We start from the raw sequence: 10,878 nt of genomic DNA, 5'->3' as shown, positions 1-10,878 counted from the left end.
GGTAACTAGAGGAGTAGGTTATTCTATGAACCGGGAAACGGCAACCGTTTGGAGAGAGTGTTATTATGAAACTTGGAAAAGCGACTGGAGAGAGTGGTTATTCTGAACTGGAAACGGTACTAGAGAGAGTGGGTTTATTCTGAAACTGGAAACAGCACTGGAGAGAGTGGTTATTCTGAACTGGAACAGCACTGGAGAGGTGGTTATTCTGAACTGGAAAACGGTACTGGAGAGAGTGGTTTATTTCTGAACTGGCAGGTACTGGAGAGAGTGGTTATTCTGAACTGGAAACAGCAACTGAGAGAGTGGTTTTCTGAACTGTGAAGTCGGTAACTAGAGAGAGTGGTTATTCTGAACGGAACGGCACTGGAAAGAGTGGTTAATATGAACCGGAAACGGTACTGGAGAGAGTGGTTATTCTGAACTGGAAACGGTACTAGAGAGAGAGGTTATTATGAACCGGAAACGGTACCAGAGAGAGTGGTTATTCTGAAACTGGAAACAGCACTGGAGAGAGTAGTTATTCTGACTGGAAACAGCAACTGGAGAGAAGTGGTTATTCTGAACTGGAAACAGCACTGGAGAGAGTGGTTATTCTGAACTGGAACGGTAACTAGAGAGAGTGGTTAATTCTGAACTGGAACAGCAGGTGAACCGGAAACGGTACCAGAGAGAGTGGTTATTATGAACCGGAAACGGTTCACTTGCTTGACTTTGTTCTCATCCTTTTGATATTATTTTTCTATTGAGTTCTACTAATCAGCTCTTGCTTTGCTAGCTTCTCAGAGTGCTACTATGTTGAAATGCTAGTGAGGTTCCTGGAATAACTGAATTATGATTAACTGTTTTTAGCCTTAATGTATGTGGGAGAGATGGAAGAACATGGCAACAGCAGTGGAGGCACAAAGATGTAATTTATTTGACTTGTATGTAGTTTTACATGTTTGTAAATTCTTCGTGTTGGGAGTTTTTTTCCTTTTGACTTTTTTAATGGATTCATTTTGATTTCCTGTTTGGTTTTGGAGGAAGGCCTGTTCAGAACCTGTCTAACACACAATTACTTTGAATAAAATATCTGAAAGCTTTATAAAGCTCAGCAGGATCATCCTTTTGGCTTATTGTGTGCACTGTGAGGAAGGGGTGGGGGAAAATGTTATGCTCAAATCATTACACTTCAAATTTGATTAGAAAATAACAATGTACAAGTATCTTGCATGTACACAAATACAAATAGTTTCTTCAAGATCCTAGGTGTTGGAAGATGTACATCACAGTGAAATCTACTGTAAATCTACCAAAAGACATTGAAATATCAGTTATCCATTCTGTATTTGTTATAATTCAGTTGACAGAGGTAGCGATGAGAGGTTTTACCCATAGTCACTGACTATATTTCAACTCATTTTCAGTACAAAGTCCTGTCAATTTCAGCACTTTCATGGTTGCAACATTCTCAGCAACGGTGACTGGTTGAGAACATTTTAAGGCAACTCCAAAACCTGACTGCAAAATAAAAATGAAAAATGTGCAAATGCAACATTTAAGTCTAAACCATATATATATATATATATATATATATATATATAAAAAAAAAACTATTACTAAATAAACAATATTCACACTCACAGTTGTGTGTTAAACTACCATTATATATCTCTACAATCCTCAATCTCAACTCTGGACCTCGAAGTTAGTTCCACTGCATTTTCTTCGTTGTTCCCCTCTAATCAGGGACTGATTTAGACTTGGGACACCAGGTGGGTGTAATTAATTAGCAGGTAGAACAGAAAACCAACTGGCTCTGGACCTCATAGGGTAAGAGTTGAATACTCCTGTCCTAAAACATTGTGAAAGTGCTTGTCATCTATCTTTACAGTCCCCAGTACATTGAACCAAAATGGTGTCCATAATGCCACCTGGTTGCCTAAAAAGTGTGCTGTACTGCAGTACATTGTGGCACCAAATTGGTGTCCTGAGCAGAATCTGCATTGAGCTAAAGAAGGAAAACTGACTCGGACATAACATGCACCCTAGTGGACCTACTGTATAAGTCCCCGTCACTGGTAGGTTACAGTAGCCTAGATAGCCAGTCACAAAACTATGAGGAAAACCTGCTTCCTCATCATGGCACAGGTGTGATCATCAGACAGCGAAAGTTGAACATTTACCAGACACTAACCAAAGCGACTTAGTGGTGTGAGCAGACCATCAGCCATCAACTGATCCATCAGAGAAAAGTATGAAGACATCACAGTCAACTCCTGATAAATCCACATCAGAAAAGTGCAAACTCTGTTTCAGTGCAGGGTTGTTTCCCAGTCCCATTATAATTCCCCAGTCCAAAGCCATTGATATCAGGACAACCCTATGTATATTCATGTAAATAGAAAGGTCYCTGTTGAAGGCGGGCAGTGCCCCCTGCTGTCTGTCCAGTGACAGTGTCTCAGACCAAACAGTTTGTCTGTGACGCAGGTTGTAGCAGGGGACGGGTTTGTTTGTGACACTGCATGTAGAAGGGGACCGGTTTCTTTGTAACAAAGGTCACAGGTTGTAACAGGGAACRGGTTTCTCCTAAACCTGACACAGGTTGTAAGTGGGGCCAGATCTCTCTGTGACACAGTCACCTTCCACCTCGTAGACATAGTCACAGCGATGGGCATAGTCCATGAGAGGAGCCTCGGACAGGGCACAACTCTGRACACTCTGGCCACCGAAGGAGATCACTGTGTCCCTCTGCACAAAACACACACACAGAACACACACACACAGAGAGAGAGAGAGAACACAGTTAGTCAAAGAGCAGATTCAAACACACTTAAACCTGGTATGATATAGTTGTATTGTAGAGGGGTTAGGGCTGGGGTCAGTGTAAAGGTGGTATATAGTTGTATTGTAGAGGGGTTAGGGCTGGGGTCAGTGTAAATGGTATAGGTTGTTCACCGGCAGAGTTAGCGTTTGACTCCCTCCTCTCAAAGTCCTTCTTACAGAGGTGACACATGATGCCTGCAGCCAGGGCGTCTCCCAACACATTGATCATGGTCCGGAAACGATCCCTGCCGACACAACCAACAGAGGGAACTTAGATGTGACTGTTTAAAGTATCTATGGGGGTTTCTGTCAGATGGCCACAGGACAGTCCACAAACACTCTCACGGTCAGACACTACAGGACCAGTCACAAACCCTACTCGGTCAGACACTTACAGGACCCAGTCCACAAAACACTCTCGGTCAGACACTTACAGGTTCCCAGTCCACAAAAAACTCTCACGGTCAGACACTTTCAGGTCCCAGTCACAACACACCTCGTCACGGTCAGACAACTTACAGGTCCCAGTCCACAAACACTCTCACGGTCAGACACTCGTACAGACCCAGTGATGGCCACGCTCAGTGTGATGTCAACGGGGGCCAGGCAGCCCAGCAGAGGGTACAAGACGATCACCATGGTAACGACAGGCCGCTGCGGCAATCGCCAGCACGCCCGACACTGGCCGCTTGTGCCTGTGAGTACTTGGAGAAACAAGAAGCAGGGTTCAGGGTGTGTGTGTGGTTGTGCTTGCTATGATGAGCTTGAAGAAACAAGACGCAGGGTCAGGGTGTGTGGTGTGTAGGTTGCTATGATCTGAAAGAAACAAGGAGCAGGTCAGGTGTGTCGTGTTGGTTGCTATATTACTGAGAACAAGAGCAGGGTAGGGTGTGCTGTGTGTGGTTGCTATGAACTGAACGAAGACAAGAGCAGGGTCAGGGTGGCTAGTGGTGTGTGGTTGCGTATGATACTGAAAGAAACAAAGCAGGGTCAGGGTGTGTGTGTGTGGTTGCTTATGATACTGAAGAAACAAGGAGCAGGTCAGGGTGTGTTTGTGTGGTTGCTGTGATACTGGAAGAAACAGAGCAGGGTCAAGGGTGTGTGTGTGGTGGTTGCTGTGATACTGAAGAACGCAGCAGGGTCAGGGTGTGTGTGTGTGTGGTTGCTGTGCACAGAAGTAACTAAGAGAGTAACAGAGAGAGACTCTTGTGTAGACAGTCCTGACTGATGGTGACCAGCTGACCAAAGTCCAGTTCGTATCGTTCGACCTGAGCGATAAAAATGGCTGCCACGGCCTCGTAGAGGGCTGTCCCGTCCATATGTTGATGGTGGGGACAGAAGGACAAACCTGGCGATCTGTCTGTCCACTCCACAGTTCTCCAATAGACATATTCATGTGATGGCAGTTGGCGGAACTGGAGGAGGTTGCCAGGGCGATGACCAGAGCCTGTAACAGGCCTCTGATGTAGGTGAAGGGGTTTTTGCGTGTGATTACAAAGTAGAAGAGCGGCAGCAGGATGAGTCCGTGGACAAACAGGCCGGCTAACACTGTGATGAAGTACATCCCCAGCTTCTCTCCCAGGTGGGCGGGGTCATGCATGTCCAGGATCTTCCCTGCTACCAGGAACACAATGCCGAAAGGGAAATACCTGGAAAAAGATCAATRAATTATAAATACCTCAAAATAAATGAGGCAAGCAAGCAACGGGCCTTTGTGATTCTGTCTCTGTCCACCAGGCGTTGTCATGCCACCTGTGTTTTGGGCTTCCTAAGAACTCAAGCAGCTTTGGGTTGACCTGGCTCACCTTGATGACCTGVCACACCTGAAATGCAGACATATACTGAGCTAATGACTAAGGGGGAGGGGGGGAGGGGGGAGGGAGGAAGATGTGTTGGTGAGATCCACTTCTAATCTCAATCTAAATGAATCCTCCCATTCTCAATCCTCCAGATCAAGATTACCAGACCTTTACATGTGAAGGAGAGTTCAGACAGGTGACTTTGCTGTGTGTGTCCCAACAACTCACCACATGGCAGCATTGATGATCTTCATAACACACTCGTTGACACACTGACACACATTGACCAATGGAGCGCCTCTCTCGCCCATCTTCCCCAGGAGCAGGCCTGCACAGAGAAAACACACAGGGTCAGGAGCAGGCCTGCACAGAGAAAACACACAGGGTCAGGAGCAGGCCTGCACAGAGAAAACACACTGGGTCAGGAGCAGGCCTGCACAGAGAAAACACACAGGGTCAGAAGCAGGCGTGATTGGAAGGGCGTGTGTGTGTGTACTCGTGTATCCAGTGTGTCATTTGTGTGTGTTCATTCATGCATACTGTATGTGTGTGTGTGTGTCTCACCCATAGTAGCAGAGAAGATGACAATCCCCAGTACGTTCATGCCAGAGCTGTGGCCAGGGACAATCTTGTACTTGATGTCTGGAGCTGGGGTGATCTCCAGGAAGACAGGGTGGCCCAGCTGAGGGTTGTTGTGGTCGGGCATCACGTAGACGTAGTTGGCCTGGGACTCCACCAAACTGGAGGCCACTATGGGCACCAGGTCTGTACGGTACTGTTGAAATGTTGCCTCTATCAGATTGGAKGGAATCATGTTCCTGTCAAAGGGAGAATAACCTGTAAACCATAAAGTCTACAACATTATTGGATATGATTGGAGTTATTCCCTGAGTAATGGGGATGATAATAAAACTGTTTATATGATGTGTGATGTTGTATTGTCATATATGATTTGTTCCGATTTTTTAAGTGAAATCTCTACCTTCAGGTGGACAATCTATTCTATTCTGCTGACCCTGTGTTCCGGTAGCTGACCCTGTGTTCCGGTAGCTGACCCTGTGTTCCGGTAGCTGACCCTGTGTTCCGGTAGCCCTGTCCTGTCACACTGAGCATATAACATGTCAGAAGGTTGGGGTATCTGCTTTCTGTTATCGTCTCAATTTTATCCTGAGTAGGGTCAATTTCTCCTGGTCCGGCCAGAAGCCAAGAGGTCCCCTGTCTCAGAAAGACGTAACAAGACCCTGGACAGAGAGCATGCTGGCAGATACTCATAGACTTCCAGTCATTGTGCTAACGCTGGTTAGCGTTGGCTTGTGAAACGACCTCTAATTTCCTTCATACTGGACACAGAGGCATAAAAATGGTTTCCACGAGTTCATCTGACTCTGGGGAAGTAGACAAAGGGCCTCATTGCCAAAATCCAGAAGTATCCCTTWAAGCTGTCAACCAAACCACAAAACTTGTAGATAGACACAAGGAAACCAAAAGGTTACATTTCCCAAAAGCCAAAGTCGTTGCTCTGACTAGGGTCGTTGTTGACCAAAAGACTTCTCTTCATAGTTGGTCTCGTATTCTCCTGCAACGTCAAAATGTTTCAGCTGTTCTGCAGTCTTCCTAATTAGCATGTCGAAATAATAAAGTTGTCAGAATGATGTCACAATGTGGTAACATCTCCAGGCTGGTTGCCTGTGTTGGTGGTTAAGAGTCCTCATCATTAGGAGTCCTGGTTTATTCATAAAGGATCATGTTACAGCCACTGCCCCGGGGCCAGTCAGCCTATCAGACGTGACAAATGATCTAAAGCACCTCTGACAGTCATACAGCCTACATCCGCCCGCAGGTACACAGCTTTCACTAAAAATACCCATAATCCTCTGGGCTTTGGAGGATTCTTCACATGGAGGGCCTAAGCCACTGCCGGTCCTCGACCTCCCTGCAGTGTGTTCTGGGTAAAGCATTTAGGACACGGTGTGTTCTGAGAAGATAGAGACTTAGTCGTCACTGGGGTACGTTGAGCCAAAGGGGTAAGTCGAGCCACCCTTGTTTCTAGGAAACYATGCAAAAAATGTATAATTTGACCAAATATTTAGGATGTCATGATTTTATGGAATCTGTGAAGGATTTTGGAAAATGGATTTTCACCAAGTCAAATTAATGTATTGTGTTAGAGGTTTCATAATGCTTGCATTATTGTTGGAATATGAGGTAACAACAGGGCCTGGTCTATGTTAAAAKAGTTTWAAAAAGTACAGTGTTAATTAGGTGTTAAGCCTGTGTTAAAAGATGCTTAAAATGATCAAAATATTTGATTGTGTTGGGTTAGGGTTAGGGTTAGGGTTATGGTTAGGGTTAGGGTTGAATTGTGTTGAATTGTGTTTGGGAAATAAAGATAGACATGGTAGTATCTTTAATAAGGTAGTGGTAATTTTTCATTCAGTAGAGAAATTTGTAGGCGKCTTAACTTACCCCCATACCCAGGGTAAGTTGTGCCAAGAGACCACTTTGTTTTGGAAAAGCTCTGTTTTTCCAGGGATACCTGCTGAAATATATGTAGATACAGTATCTTTGTTAGAGATAATGATGTATTTCCCTAGACTGAGTGATACTGAATGTAAAAAATGGCTCAACTTGCCCCACTCTCCCCCAATGATGCCTATTATTAACATGGAGGGTTGACTTGTTTCAGAAGTGAATGTGAACAATATAACCAATAGAATAGTCCCAAATGTGCAAATCCCTCAAGCCACGTGAGCTAAATGACCTTGTTGCTGTTTGAAATGCTATTTACAACCTAAAGACCCCTACTTAATACACACTTCCAGGTAGCTGTATTTAGCTGTACTAGGGGGACTGGGGTGGACTGGAGTTTACTGGTTCTGTACTGGTTTACTGGTTTAAAATGATTAAATCCACACAGAACCACAACACTGCTGGTTACAAAAAAAAGAACAGATCTGATTCCTTGAAGAGTCAGTATTAGCAGGCTATTTAGCGAGCAGGGTCTTAACATCCCTCATGGGACGAGATTCCAGATTTCCACAAGGCTCAGGCAACAGATTCTGACTGCTCTGCTAACACGGACGTTTGAAAGAATCAAATATTTTAGATTTGATTCTTCCTGTCGGGGTTTGTGTGGATTAACCCATAAATAAACCAGCCAATCAGTGAACTCAGTGAACTCCAGTTTTCCTCAGCTAAGTATAAACCATAAAGGTTGTGTAGGCCTGGGTTTCAACAAAAGGCGCGTTGTATACAAGCGCATTGCACTATGGAAAAATGCGCCTTGTAAAGGCAAGTTTCCTGACGTTGGTGGATATTGCATTCATGGTAAACACGGCGGATTCCAGCTCAAGCATAAATGACCGTTAAAAGTCAAGAGCAACGGGCTTGTCCAACRTGYCTTTGATTGAATCCCCAACCTGGTCTCAGAGCATTTCGTATTATTCTGTACGTAAATCCGGGACAGACCATGTAGTATGATATGTTACGTTTTGTAATGTATGTATTCATTTGTGGATGTCCAACACCCATTTCGTATGATATGCTACGAATACAATTTGTATTATGTGTTACGAATTTGTAAAAAGTATGATATGTTACGAAATTCTAGCAAGGTGGCTAGGTGGCTAATTTTAGCTAGCTGGCTAACGTTAGCTAGGCTAGGGGTTAGGGGTTAAGGTTAGGGTTAAGTTTAGGAGTTAAGTTAAAAGGTTAAGGTTAGGTTTACGATTTGGGGAAGAGTTAGCTAAAAGGGTTAAGGATGAAAAGATGGGCGCTAAACATCTTAGACTGACTAAAGACAGGAAATTCAGGAATCTGGTACAGCCAACTACTGATACAGGCAATGTGTCTGTTGACCATGCTATTCTATTATGCCTCTCAAGATACTTCAACATGTGTATGTGCACACGTGCACATTTGTGTGCGTGTGTCTGTCCGTGCGTGTTTGCATGCGTGCGTCCGTGTGTGCGTAAATGCTTGCTTGTGTGCACACGTACCTGATGAGGTCCAGCAGAGCGTCAGCAGAGGTCATAACGGGCCCTGACCCTCCTCTGTGCCCGTCCTTCTCTGTGCCCGTACCAGGGTGGATGACCAGCACCAGGATGATCCCGACGATGACAGCGATGAAGGTGGTCCACAGGTAGTAGGTGATGGTTAGCACCCCCAGCCGCCCGCTGGCCTTAGTGTCCATGGCTGACAGCCCCGACATCAGACTGGCCACGGAGTTAGGATTCAGAGGAGCATTCAGTCAGGAGCATTCAGTTAGGAGCATTCAGTCAGTGTTGTATTCCATTCAAATTCAGAGAGTATTCTGATGGCATTCTATTTAATGAGAACCCCTAGAGTATTCATTTAGCGTTATTTTCTGTTGTAACTCATAGAGCATTCATAGCATTCAATTTCATCAGGATTCGTACAGCATTCTGATAGCATTCTGTTTCTTTAGAACTCCTAGAGTATTCATTTAGTGTTGTATTCCATTAGAATCCATCGAGTATTCGATTAGCATTTTATTCCATTATAATGTATCGAAGTAGCATGGGTTGTGGTGTAGACCAGGGAGAAGAGCAGTAGGGACATGGGGAACAGACAGTAGTGATGATGTGTTACCTGGACGTGATGAGAGGCAGGATCAGCATCTTCAACATCCTCATCAGTAGTTCTCCAGGGAACGAGAAGTAGATCTTAGCCTGGAAAGGGGACACACACAGCACTCTGGGTCAGGGGACATGCTGTACATGGCAGACCAGGGGCAAATACATACAGTTGGTAAAATACTTTCAAATACATGAGGTGTGCAACGTTTGCACTTTAGGGACTATTCTATTAGTTCCATTGTACCAGGCCAGCTACGTCAAACCCACTTCTTGGTCTGGTGCATGGTGTGTTATATATTTTTGGTTTTACATTGTGTTACATGATTTTCCATGACTAATAAAGTTCAATCAATCATTCTCAGGTGACGTGCTTTCCCATTGGGCTATGCTTGATACTGTGTATTTGTTGAAAGGTTGAGGTTAGCGGGGATGCAGATTACAATAGTGCGTCAGATAATTAGAAGCTGCTGACCCATTAATCCACTACTGAAATAGTGGATGTCAAGGGTTGGATCACCATGGCTACTATTGACCCAGGTAGAGCAGTTGAGAAGTCCAGCCTCTACCTAGCTGGCTGAATCACTACTGTATAACTGGGATGTGCAGGTTATGGCTCAGTTGATATTGTTGCATTGCATCTGTTCTGAATTCAATACAGCAGTTATCAATCTGCAGTCAGAGTAGTTTCCCATGTCAACAATATGGTACAAGCTTTGTGAGTCAGGGTTTTATGTTGTGTGAAAGTGTCTTGCTGGTCACTCTCTCTTTGGTCTCTTTCTGCACTATCCCAGTGTAAGGCCCTCTCAACCAACCCCTCAGTGGTTTACTATCCCTCTGTCTAAGACCCAAAGCCCTCTGTGTTAACACTATCCCCCTGTCTAAGACCCAGAGCCCTCTGTGTTAATACTATCACCCTGTCTAAGACCCAGAGCCCTCAGTGTTAACACTATCCCCCTGTCTAAGACCCAGAGTCCTCGGTGTTAACACTATCACCCTGTCTAAGACCCAGAGTTAATCTCATCTCTCTGTAGAATGCCTGAGTGGTATAAACCTTAGGCCCACTAGAACCAAAACCTTGTTGCATGGCTCAATAGCTGTGTGTGTGTGTGTGTGCGCGCCTCCGTACCTGCGTGGAGAGGTTGAAGCTGCGGAGGGAGAAGCCGAGCACACAGCCGGAAACCACGGCGATGACCGAGAGCGTCAGCAACCCGTTGCGTTTACAGTAGCCCTTGATGTACGCCCAAACCTTCACAGAGACCATGCTCTTTATAACGTGCTTTATACACTCCATCCTGAGGCCCAGTTACTCCACAGGCTGAAGGAAAGAGAGGAGTGAAGAGATAGGCCCGGTGGCCCAAGGTCCTGCCTTACGTCTAGTCAATGACTGATTCCCAAACCGATGGGTCGCGAGTCACTGGTGGGTCCCTCCTGATTCCATTTAGGTCCCTGTTCAGTATCCTGTCCTGGCTTGAAATRTGTCTCTAGTCCTCCTTGACGGTTCACAAGAAAACTCCAAAAGCTTTAAGTGGATTCCCACTCTAAAAGGTTCATGTGGTGAGTCAAGGCAGTGAAATCACTAAGGACCGATCCCGGCCATTGCAGAAACTAAAGGATAGCTGACGATGCAGCAGGACTGGCTATCTGTACGTCCAACCAGAGAGTCAGCCAGTCAA

At 45.1% G+C, this 10,878-nt stretch overlaps 1 long non-coding RNA gene and 1 pseudogene across 2 annotated transcripts; both read right to left on the bottom strand.

Annotated features, from left to right (window-relative positions):
- Nucleotides 1–208: 208 nt before the first annotated feature.
- Nucleotides 209–752, bottom strand: LOC139025925 (uncharacterized). Of its 2 annotated transcripts, none has more exons than XR_011477599.1 (4): nt 656–752; nt 368–495; nt 263–297; nt 209–226 (listed from the first exon to the last, which is right to left on the bottom strand). It is a non-coding gene; the product is annotated as an uncharacterized lncRNA (long non-coding RNA). The 2 variants fall into 2 exon arrangements; XR_011477598.1 differs by lacking the exon at nt 656–752 and adding an exon at nt 568–639.
- Nucleotides 753–1,550: 798 nt separating this feature from the next.
- Nucleotides 1,551–10,878, bottom strand: LOC112076091 (excitatory amino acid transporter 5-like; annotated as a pseudogene).

Source organism: Salvelinus sp. IW2-2015, unplaced genomic scaffold (assembly GCF_002910315.2).
Source record: "Salvelinus sp. IW2-2015 unplaced genomic scaffold, ASM291031v2 Un_scaffold3566, whole genome shotgun sequence".
In the NCBI taxonomy this organism is placed as follows: Eukaryota; Metazoa; Chordata; class Actinopteri; order Salmoniformes; family Salmonidae; genus Salvelinus; species Salvelinus sp. IW2-2015.
Note: the sequence above shows the minus strand (reverse complement) of the source record. Positions and strands in the feature narration are given on the sequence as shown.